Source organism: Bos javanicus, chromosome 6, assembly GCF_032452875.1.
Source record: "Bos javanicus breed banteng chromosome 6, ARS-OSU_banteng_1.0, whole genome shotgun sequence".
Classification (NCBI taxonomy): domain Eukaryota; kingdom Metazoa; phylum Chordata; class Mammalia; order Artiodactyla; family Bovidae; genus Bos; species Bos javanicus.
This window is the reverse complement of record NC_083873.1, coordinates 46,480,281-46,492,600: the sequence shown is the minus strand read 5'-3', so window position 1 is coordinate 46,492,600 and position 12,320 is coordinate 46,480,281. Positions and strand designations below refer to the sequence as shown.

Genomic DNA, 12,320 nt, shown 5'->3' with positions numbered 1-12,320 from the left:
CCAAAGAAATCCCAGGGCTGGTCTCCTTTAGAATGGACTGATTGGATCTCCTTGCGGTCCAAGGGACTCTCAAGAGTCTTCTCCAACACCACAATTCAAAAGCATCAATTCTTTGGCACTCAGCTTTCTTTATAGTCCAACCCTTACATCCATACATGACTACCACAAAAACCATAGCTTTGACTAGATGGACTTCCCCTGTGGCTCAGCTGGTAAAGAATCCACCTGCAATGCAGGAGACCTGGTTTGATCCCTGGGTTGAAATGATCCCTTGGACAAGGGAAAGGCTACCCACTCCTGTATTCTGGCCTGGAGAATTCCACGGGCTATACAGTCCATGGGGTCACAGTCAGACATGACTGAGCAAATTTCACTTCACTAACAGATGTTCACTACTATATATAAAATAGATAAACAAGGATTTATCTATTATATAAAGCACAGGGAACTATATTCAATATCTTGTAATAAACTACAATAGAAATGAAATTTTAAAAGAATATAGATATATACCTATACATGTATAATTGAATCACTTTACTGCACACCTGAAACTAACACAATATTGTAAATCAACTCTACATTAATAAAAATAAATAAATACAGAAAACAGGTTGATGGTCACCAGCAGTGGAGATGGGAAAGTGGAGGAAATGAGTGAAAGTGGTCAAAAGGAATGAAAGTCTAGCTATAAAATAAATAGGTTATGTGTAGGGATGACTAGAGTTAACAGTGTGTCTGTGTGCTCAGTCTTGACCAACTCAAACTGGAGTCTCCTGCGTCTCCTTGCTTTGGCAGACAGATTCGTTACCCCTGAGCCACCAGGGAAGCCCGTAGTTAACAATGAGTATGTGTGAGAGAAAGCTGAATTGAAATGAGGACCCCTGGGTTGAGAATCCTGCTGGCATCCACTGAAGGCCTGGGGCCACTTCTGTGTGAAGTCATGAGACCCTGGCCTCCAAACCCGGTTACCTATAGAACATATTCAAAATACAGATCCCCGGGCCTTTTCTCCGTCAAACCGAATCTTCATATAAGGGGGGCCAGAACCTGTAGTTTCCTACGCCTCGTGTAGAGTGAAGTAATAATAGCTTACTTTTATTAAGCTCTTCCTCTGAACCAGCACTTTGCATTCCTGTTTTTTTTTCATCTCACAGGAGTTCTATGAGATAGGTACTTTCCTCTCCAGCTGTAACAGGTGCAAACAGCAGGGTTACGAGCTCCTCGGTAATTCTCCCAGAGTCTCATGGCAAGTAGTGAAGCATCTGTGGGCTGTGGAGCTGGGCCACATGACCTCTGACTGTACCTTGATTTCTTTAATCTCCTGAATCTTCACGCCCTCTTTCTTTCTACCAGTGGGGTTTCTCTGTGGCCTGTGGTTGACTGCAGAAAAGCAGTCTTCGGCCTCTTGTCTTGAGTCTATGTTAGAATGCTTCAACTGTCGGCAGATCTCCTCTCTGAGTAAATATTTAAATCAGGTTTAAATTTTTCCTCTTCAACCTTTCTAAATAAAAATATATCTTGCCCTCTGGGCTGTGTCTACTGCTTCCCGTTTATTTAAGAGCTCCGTTTATCGCACACAGCGTGAGCACTAGTGAAGCGGATGGCTGAGCTCAAGGAAGGGGAGAGCGGCCCCCAAACCTGAGCTGACCTCTGCTACAGCTGCTCAGGCCACGCCGGTCTCCGTTGTGCCTGGTCGTCATGGTGATTAGAGCCAGCACCCCTCTTAGCGGACCAAGGTTGGGAGGTGGCTTTCCTGCTCTTTCATGATGCTCTACTTTAGCTGAGGTCTACCAGCTCCCCCAAGAGAAAGGCTGGGGAGCAGTCAGGTCACATGCAGACTTTCAAATGCCAGGGTAAAAACCCATGATCTGCTATCAGAGATTAACAGTTATTAACTTTTAAATAATGCAGAAAAATGCAGCTAGCTACTTGCTTCCCGTGCCCCCCATCCCAAGTTAGATCTGTGGGTCCTCCCAGACAAGGCCACTGAAAGAGAAATTGAGCCTGCCTATTGAATTCCATCTGAATTCATTAGAATCCATTGAATTCCAGAAAATTTCACATTTCCTAACTTAACTCCCCCCACCCTTTATTTATAATGTAGTTGCATTTTACTGAGGGCATGCAGGCAGAAAAACTATTGTTCAGAAGGCCTTGCAAAATCAAAAATGAGAGAGACATTTCCATCTCCTTTCCCCAGCCATCTTCTCTTCTCTGTTCTGCCAGAAACCCCTCCTGTTTGCCAAGAGCCACCCAGGAACAGATTTCCTCTCTAATCTGTTGCATCTGTTCACCCACTCCCACACCCTGTTAATCCCTCCAAATGCACGGTTTGCCACAAATGGGCCGGAGACAACTGGGAGTGGGACTGTGGGGCTGATTCACATGGCTCTCCAGCCACAATCGCATTTGTTCTGTTTCTTTCGGAAACTCAGACAGGCAGCCACCTTCACCTCCATCCCTGCCAAGGGACACTGGATAACTCTCTTAAGTCATGGGGCCAGATCCAAACTCCCAGGCTGTAAAGCCAAGCCTTTGTCATTTATATGTTTATATTCATCGATTTCATGCTAATGACTTGGTTATATTTATCTGGGAATGGTTCCGATTCAAGTCATGGGAAAGTCAGGAGCCTTGGGTGGTATTTATGGTTCAGTATTTGCCTTGCTGTGGGGCCCTGGCTCAGGAAATAATTCTCTCTGAGCCTGCATTTCTCCACATTGAAAACAGGGAGAAACCTTCTATGCCACAGCTGTTGGTCAGGTGCACTGAAATCTGCTGGTACAAGATAACTCTTTATTTTAACAGATAATTCCTGTGTTTATTTTCTTCTTTATCCACCCTTCTCCTTTTTAGTTGTACTGTAGCATCCCCAATGCATCTTTGGTACCCTAGGCAACCTGTATAGACAACTTAGGACATACTTGTTATTTACTGTCTGTTAGTGCAGTCGCTCAGTTGTGTCAGACTCTGAGACCCCATGAATCGCAGCATGCCAGGCCTCCCTGTCCATCACCAACTCCCAGAGTTCACTCAAACTCACGTCCATCGAGTCGGTGATGCCATCCAGCCATCTCATCCTCCGTCGTCCCCTTTTCCTCCTGCCCCCAATCCCTCTCAGCATCAGAGTCTTTTCCAATGAGTCAGCTCTTCGCATGAGGTGGCCAAAGTACTGGAGTTTCAGCTTTAGCATCATCCCTTCCAAAGAACACCCAGGGCTGATCTCCTTTAGAATGGACTGGTTGGATCTCCTTGCAGTCCAAGGGACTCTCAAGAGTCTTCTTCAACACCACAGTTCAAAAGCATCAGTTCTTCAGCGCTCAGCTTTCTTCACAGTCCAACTCTCGCATCCATACATGACCAAGGAAAACCCATAGCCTTGACTAGATGGACCTTCAATATGCTATCTAGGTTGGTCATAACTTTCCTTCCAAGGAGTAAGTGTCTTTTAATTTCATGGCTGCAGTCACCATCGGCAGTGATTTGGGAGCCCCCAAAAATAAAGTCTGACACTGTTTGCACTGTTTCCCCATCTACTTCCCATGAAGTGATGGGACCAGATGCCATGATCTCTGTTTTCTGAATGTTGAGCTTTAAGCCAACTTTTTCACTCTCCTCTTTCACTTTCATCAAGAGGCTTTTTAGTTCCTCTTCACTTCTTCCATAAGGGTGGTGTCATCTGCATATCTGAGGTTATTGATATTTCTCCCGGCAATCTTGATTCCAGCTTGTGCTTCCTCCAGCCCAGTGTTTCTCATGAAGTATTCTGCATATAAGTTAAATAAGCAGGGTGACAATATACAGCCTTGACATACTCCTTTTCCTATTTGGAACCAGTCTGTTGTTCCATGTCCAGTTCTAACTGTTGCTTCCTGACCTGCATATAGGTTTCTCAAGAGGCAGGTCAGGTGGGCTGGTATTCCCATCTCTTGAAGAATTTTCCACAGTTTATTGTGAGCCACACAGTCAAAGGTTTTGGCATAGTCAATAAAGCAGAAATAGATGTTTTTCTGGAACTCTCTTGCTTTTTCAATGATCCAGCGGATGTTGGCAATTTGATCTTTGGTTCCTCTGCCTTTTCTAAAACCAGCCTGAATATCAGGAAGTTCACGGTTCACGTATTGCTGAAGCCTGGCTTGGAGAATTTTGAGCATTACTTTACTAGCATGTGAGACGAGTGCAATTGTGTGGTAGCCTGAGCATTCTTTGGCATTGCCTTTCTTTGGGATTGGAATGAAAACTGACTTTTTCCAGTCCTGTGGCCACTGCTGAGTTTTCCAAATTTGCTGGCATATTGAGTGCAGCACTTTCACAGCATCATCTTTCAGGATTTGAAAGAGCTCAACTGGAATTCCATCACCTCCACTCGCTTTGTTCATAGTGATGCTTTCTAAGGCCCACTTGACTTCACATTCCAGGATGTCTGGCTCTAGGTGAGTGATCATACCATCGTGATTATCTAGGTCGTGAAGATCTTTTTTGTACAGTTCTTCTGTGTATTCTTGCCACCTCTTCTTAGTATCTTCTGCTCCTTTTTAGGTCCATACCATTTCTGACCTTTATCGAGCCCATCTTTGCATGAAATATTCCCTTGGCATCTTTAATTTTCTTGAAGAGATCTCTAGTCTTTCCCATTCTGTTGTTTTCCTCTATTTCTTTGCATTGATCGCTGAGGAAGGCTTTCTTATCTCTTCTTGCTATTCTTTGGAACTCTGCATTCAGATGCTTATATCTTTCCTTTTCTCCTTTGCTCTTCACTTCTCTTCTTTTCACAGCTATCTGTAAGGCCTCCCCAGACAGCCATTTTGCTTTTTTGCATTTCTTTTCCATGGGGATGTGTCCTTCCAATTCATGTATTGAAGTCCCAACTTTGAGTGTGATGGCATTAGGAGGTGGAGTCTTTGGGAGGTAATTAGGGCTAAATAAGGGTACTTACCAGGAACCGAATCTCTTGATCCCTTGCTCTTGGACTTCAGCCTTTAGGACTGTGAGAAGTCAGTGTCTGATGATTAAGCCACCCAATCTACGGCATTTTGTTATAGCAGCCCTAGCTGACTGAGATATTATCCTTTCACTATTGTATCCATGTTCATATAATCATCTGTAAATATCCATGTACACTAACCCAGGGGCACGTTTGTTTACCAATGTCTTATTATTTTTATATTTTTCTGTATCTTACCTTTAAAAAAAATCTTCAAAACCTAATGGGATCTCTTTTAATTCACCTGCTTTATCTTCAATTTATTATTTTTAATGGCCATATACAACTTTATGGAGTGACAGAACTATAATTTATTCAACTATTCCCATATGGATGATATTCACTTTGTTTCCAGTTTTTGGTTTATTTTTTTACCAGTGTTTACAATGCAGTCCACTTTTGTGTAAATACATCCTTAGGTTTCAAAGCTTTCATTCCTAAGAGACAGATTTCTGGGAGTAGGATTTCTGAGTCAAAGATGTATGTATTTTTAATCATTAACAGATGTTGTCATAATGTTTTCTAAAAAAACATTAATACATATTTCCAACCAGAAATGTACAAAAGGCTCCAAAGCCCCTTTAGCAATATGGATTGTTGGTCTCTAATTTTTCCACCTGACCCGTGTAAATTGATGTCTCTTTGTGATTTGATTCACAAAGAGATCTTTGTGTTCTCTTTGCTTGCATGCAAGTTTGAGCCTCTTTTCACATATTTGTTTGGCCACCTGAAATTGCTTTTTTGTGAATTTCCTATTCGTATCCTCGGCTTAATTTTCTGTTGTGGTGTTCATCCCTGCTTTATTTATTTGTTTTGTATGAGTTCTTTGTATATTATACCATTTACCCTCAGATCTCTGGGTTGCCAGCCCTCCCCTGCTCCCCAATTTAGTGTTTACATGTTGACTTAGTTCATGGTGTCTTTTCCAAATGTTTCTCATTTTCATTTTATCTAATATATGTATAAGTCCTTTAAAGCTTCTGTGTTTCCAGTCTTGACTAAAAATCCTTCACCCACCCTAGATTTTACTTGTGATGGTCTAGTATTATTTATCATATTTTATTTTTTACCTTTAGATCTTTAATCCACCCATAATTTATTTTTGCATATAGGTAAAAGAAGGGTTCATTTTTATTTTCTTCTGGCTGGAGAGTCAGTTGTTTTAGCATCCTTATTTAATACCTAATCTTTCCCTACTGGATTGAAAAATCACTTTTAAAAACAGCTTTTTGAGGTATAATTTACACACCATAAAATTCACCCATCATTAAGTCACTTTTAGTATATTTAGTGTGTTTATAGTGTTTGGCAACAATCACCACAATCTAGTTTTATAATATTTCCATCACCTCAACATGTTTTCTATGCCTGTTTACCCTCCAGCCTAGGCAACCACAGGTCTGCTTTTTGTGTTTATAAATTTGCCTTTTTGATTTGTGAAATTTCACTTTTGTCCTACCTGAAATTGTAAATATATGGTTAAATCCATTCAGGACCCTGTTTTATTCCATTGATTCATTTGTCTATCCTTCAAGCCAGTAGAAATATGAGCAAAGGATATGAAGAGTTTTGAAAAGAAAACACAACTGTCTTTTAAAAGATGCTCAGTTCAGTTCAGTTCAGCTGCTCAGTCGTGTCCGACTCTTTGCGACCCCATGAATTGCAGCACGCCAGGCCTCCCTGTCCATCACCAACTCCCAGAGTTCACTCAAACTCATGTCCATCGAGTCGATGATGCCATCCAGCCATCTCATCCTCTGTCGTCCCCTCTTCCTCCTGCCCCCAATCCCTCCCAACATCAGAGTCTTTTCCAATGAGTCAACTCTTCGCATGAGGTGGCCAAATATTGGAGTTTCAGCTTTAGCATCAGTCCTTCCAAAGAAATCCCAGGGCTGATCTCCTTTAGAATGGACTGGTTGGATCTCCTTGCAGTCCAAGGGACTCTCAAGAGTCTTCTCCAACACCGCAGTTCAAAAGCATCAATTCTTCGGTGCTCAGCTTTCTTCACAGTCCAACTCTCACATCTTACTTAATAAGAAAAAAAATACATACTGTGCCAAGATACTGTTTTCTACCTCTTAAGTTGGCAATAATTCAGAAGCTTGCTGACCCTCTGTGCTGGTGGTGCTATGGGCAAACATATTCTTACTCATTTCTGGTTAAGAGCATAACCCCTTTGTAAGGCAACTTGGCAATATGTCAAATGCATATTCCCAGCAGTTGTACTTTTGGGAAGTTATTCTACAGATGCATTTTCTTTAAGGAGAAAAGGTGTGCATATACACACACACAGACACACTTTGCAACACTGTTTTACAACCTCAACTTTTAATAGTAGCTGCTACTGCTGCTGCTAAGTCGCTTCAGTCATGTCCGACTCTGTGCGACCCCACAGACGGCAGCCCACCAGGCTCCCCTGTCCCTGGGATTCTCCAGGCAAGAACACTGGAGTGGGTTGCCATTTCCTTCTCCAATGCATGAAAGTGAAAAGTGAAAGTGAAGTCGCTTAGTCGTGTCCGACCATCAGCGACGCCATGGACTGCAGCCTACCAGGCTCCTCCACCCATGGGATTTTCAGGCAAGAGTACTGGAGTCGGGTGCCATTGAGGAATAGTTAAATAATTATGGTATATTCATACAGTAGAACATGAAGCAGCTATATAGTAAAGAATGTGCATGCATGCTTAGTTGTGTTTGACTCTTTGCAACCCCATGGACTGTAGCCTGCATGGCTCTTCTGTCCATGAGGTTTTCCCGGCAAGTACACTGGAGTGGGTTATCATTTCCTCCTCCAGGAGATCTTCCTGACCCAGGGATCAAACCTGAGTCTCCTGCATTGGCAGGCAGATTCTATACTACTGAACCACCTGGGAAGCTCATATAGTAAAGAACAGAAAGGCTCATTTTATACTACAAATACCTTGGAGTCTTAGTAAACAAAAAAACATGATTCAGAATGAATAATATGCAACCCTTTATATAAAAAATGTGGGAAAAAAACAAGATTCTGTATTTGCTTCTGCTTATACATATACAACATGGAGAAGGGACTAGCTACCCACTGCAGTATTCTGGCCTGGAGAATTCTATGGATTGTATAGTCCATGGGGTCACAAGGAGTCGGACACGATTGAGAGACTTTCGCTATACATATACAAAGAAATTATGGAAGGATATGATGGGGGGTGAGGTGGACCTGGGCAGGTATGGGACAAGGATGGGAAAAAATTTTTCACTGTATTATTTTCCCCTTAATTTTAATTTAAAATTTTGCCTATTCAAAATTTTCTCTTAGCTATTCTAAGGCACTTATCTTTCTGTACAAATTTTAAGATAATTTTAGCCTATTCTCATCTTCCCAACACTGCTGGCATTTCAATTGTAATCACATTAGATTTATATCTTAATTTTGGGAGACTGGATTTCTAAATTATGTTGTCTTCTCAGCCAAGACTATGAAATATTTTTCTACTTTTTAAGATTTTGGCTTAGATATTTTGATTTATGGTTGTGTCTTCTTATCAGATTTATTTCTAGAAAAGTTTTGACTTTATTGTGAATGAAACATTTTTCCCCATTTTGCTTTTCAAGTGTTTATTGCTTGAAGAGAGAATACATTTGTTCTTTTATTAATTCCTGTAATATTTTATAAGATTATCTTGGGTCTTCTAGATATATAACCATATCATCACCAGAGATCATTTAGACTCTTTCAACATTTACATCAGTTATTTCATATTCTTGTCTCAATGCACTTGTTAGAACCCCACGACACTGTTAAATAATAATGACGATGGTTTTACTTCCAAATTCCTAGTTTTCTTTTTTCTTAATTAATTTATTTTAATTGGAGGATAATTACTTTACAATATTGTGATGATTTTGCCCTACATCAACGTGAATTTGCCTTAGGTGTACACGTGTCCCCCTCCATGCTGAACCCCCCTCCCGCCTCCTTCCTCACCCCTTCCCTCCAGGTTGTCCCAGAGCACTGGCTTTGGGTGCCCTGTTGCATGCGTCGAACTTGCACTGGTCATCTATTTTACAAATGGTAATATACATGTTTCAATGCTATTCTCTCAAATCACCCCACCCTTGCCTTCTCCCACTGAGTCCAAAAGTCTGTTCTTTACGTCAGGTTTCTAGTTTTAATGGAAATAGTTTCAGCACTTCACATTTAGGTTAATATTAGGTTGACTCACAGTTTTTGTTTTATAGGTCTAAAAGAGTTAAAAATTAGTTATTTCACATGATTCAATATAAATATTTGCTCTTGATTTCCATATTTCTTTTACCTAGCTTTTTTTTTAAATGGCTGCTAAATTTTATCAAATGTGCTTTGGCACTCTTGGTAGGGTCCTATGATTTTTCTGTTTTAATATTGTGATAGCCTGTTGCATTGGTAACCCCAAAGAATACCCTTCCCAATATTCCCACCCCTGTGTAGTTCTGGATGTGACTATAGCCAATTGGACATTAGCAAGCATGCTGCAATTAGAGCTTGATAAGCACTTGCACGGTGGAATTGGTCCTCTTGAGAACTCCCCCATAGAAGCCAGGCACTATGCTATAATAAAGCTGAGACTAAACTACTGCGTGATGTGAGTGTCCACGCTCCAGGCCCAGCTTAACTCCCAAGGAAAATCACATGAGGGCCTCAACAGCTCCATGGGAAACAGAACCACCCCTCTGAGCCCAAACTACAGAATCACAAGCAACACTACATTGTTATTTATTTAAGCCACAGGTTTTGAGGTTATTTGTTAAATCTTAATAGATAATTGGGAAAATATAGGCAGTGGCACCCCACTCCAGTACTCTTGCCTGGAAAATCCCATGGACGGAGGAGCCTGGTAGGCTGTGGTTCATGGGGTCGCTAAGAGTCGGACATGACTGAGCGACTTCACTTTCACTTTTCACTTTTCACTTTCCTGCATTGGAGAAGGAAATGGCAACCCACTCCAATGTGTTGCCTGGAGAATCCCAGGGACGGGGGAGCCTGGTGGGCTGCCATCTATGGGATCGCACAGAGTCGGACACAACTGAAGTGACTTAGCAGTAGCAGTAATGAATTATATTGATAGATTCTCTGATACTAAACTAGCCTTGAATTATTGGAATAAAACCTCAAGTCATGAGGCTGTTATTCTTCTGATTCCCTGCTGGATTATATTGACTGATTCATTTTCAAGTTTTGCATTTAAGTTTAATTGATTAATTTTATCTTGTAATACTAAACTAGAGAACTTTTTACCTTTTTCTATGACTTAGAACTATTTAAGTAACATTTAATTATCCATCTGAGTCAGTTCTAATGAGTGGATGAACCTAGAGCCTATTATACAGAGTGAAGTAAGTCAAAAGAGAAAAACAAATATGTATTATCACATATATATAGACTCTAGAAAGATGGTACTGAGGAACCTCTTTGCAGGGCAGCAATGGAGGTGTAGACACAGAAAACAGACTTGGGGACAAAGCGGGGAAAGGGGCGGGGGGTGGAACAAATTGAGAGAGTAGCATGGAAGCAAGTACACTACAATATGTAAAATAGATAGCCAGTGGGAGTTTGTTTATGACTCAGGGAGCTCAAACCCGGCTCTTTGTCAACCTAGATGGGTGGAATGAAATGAGAGATGGGAGGGAGGTGACACATAAATACCAATAGCTAATTCATGTTGATGTATGGCAGAAACCAATATAATACTGTATGATCCTCCAATCAAATTATCCTCCAATCAAAAATAAAAATTTTTAAAGTTTAAATTTAATTGTGATGCCATCTGATGTTAATCTCTATTTCAATGGTGGTTTTAAAATCACCTTTTCTATCTCCTCCCTGGTGGGTGGCTCAGATGATAAAGAATCACCTGCAAAGCGACAGACCCAGGTTCGATCCCTGGGTCAGGAAGATCCCCTGGAGAAGGAAATGGCACCCCACTCCAGTACTCTTGCCTGGAAAATTCCATGGACAGAGGAGCCTGGTAGACTACAGTCCATGGGGTTGCAAAGAGTTGGACACGACTGAGCGACTTCACTTTCACTTTCACATGGTAATTAACATTTGATTTTTCTATTTATTTTATAATTAATTTTATATTTTTTATTTTGCTTAAAAATCATATATTTCTTTCATATTTTTTATTGTACCTCCATTTTATGACTTTTAATCTCTTCATACATATTCAGTATATATCCTTTCTATTTTCAAATATACTTTTTCTCTTTTTCATCCTTAATAAAGCTCATAAAGTCTGATTATTAGTCTTTGAAAGTAATTCAATTTGGGATTTATTTATCCTTTCATTATTTTGGCTGATTTTTTTTCTATAATACTAGATTTTGTCTCATTAATTTCATCTTCTTAGTTCAGTTGGCTTATTTTCTTATTAAAAAAATTAATTTTAAGCTCCAAAGCATTAACAAAGTAGTTTGGAAAATGTGAAGAGCTAAGCAACAATACCTGACTAAATTAGGAATTTTCCCTTCAAAAATAAATTGAAATTAGTAGTGTAGAATGGATGTCAATATTTATTTTTGCTCCTATAATATCCATCCTTGTTCTTTTTGGCAACAGACCATCAATTTTCTTTTGAGGACAACATTTCCTTTATCCTTAGGCAATGAGATCTCACTGCCAAGCGCAAGGATGGAAGCACATCACTCAGATCTAAGCTAATCAGAGCTCTGTACCTACCCGATCATGTGATTGGTCCAGGAAGATGCACAGGACACAAGATGAGCCAATTAAATATCTTCCCAGGGCTTGCTAGTACTCTTGGGAAAGAGAGAGCCTGTCTTTCTGAGATTTCAGGTGCTATGAAGCAAGAGAGTCTGGAGCTGCTGGTGACTGTCTTTGTTGCCGCTAGAAAGAGCCTGAGAATGAAGTCAACACAGAGGAACACAGAGACAAAAGCAACGGATTCTTAATGACACATGTCATGTCTGAGCTGATTCATTCTAGTTGTAACATTCTAGCTGTAACATTCTAGTTACAATAAGCGAGTAAATTTACACTTTTGTCTAGTGAGTCTGAATTGGACTTCTGACACACACCACACGAGGACTCCTGATAGACACAGTTTGTGTCATCACTGCTTTTCTCTTGGTAGAAAGGGGTCAAGTTGCCACTGGCAGAGATATCCCATATACTCTTGGCTTTCTGGGTTACATCCCTCACTCTTCCTGCCTCCCTCTTTCTTGGCTCACTCCCTAGGCCTCCTCAATGTGCAACTTCTACATTGTTTTGGTTCTCCAAGTCTTCTGGTTGTCTGTTAAATGCTGGTACTTTTTAAGGGTAACAGAAAATAAACCCTTTTATTTAAAAGCTGGC

General features: G+C 40.6%; 1 long non-coding RNA gene across 1 annotated transcript in view; it reads right to left on the bottom strand.

Moving 5' to 3' along the window:
• Positions 1 to 11,874, bottom strand: part of LOC133249431 (uncharacterized) — a 32,959-nt gene extending 21,085 nt beyond the window's left edge. The window contains exon 1 of the long non-coding RNA XR_009736954.1: positions 11,685 to 11,874. This is a non-coding gene — a long non-coding RNA (uncharacterized LOC133249431). The remainder of the gene's footprint in view (positions 1 to 11,684) is intronic.
• Between the last annotated feature and the right edge of the window lie 446 nt (positions 11,875 to 12,320).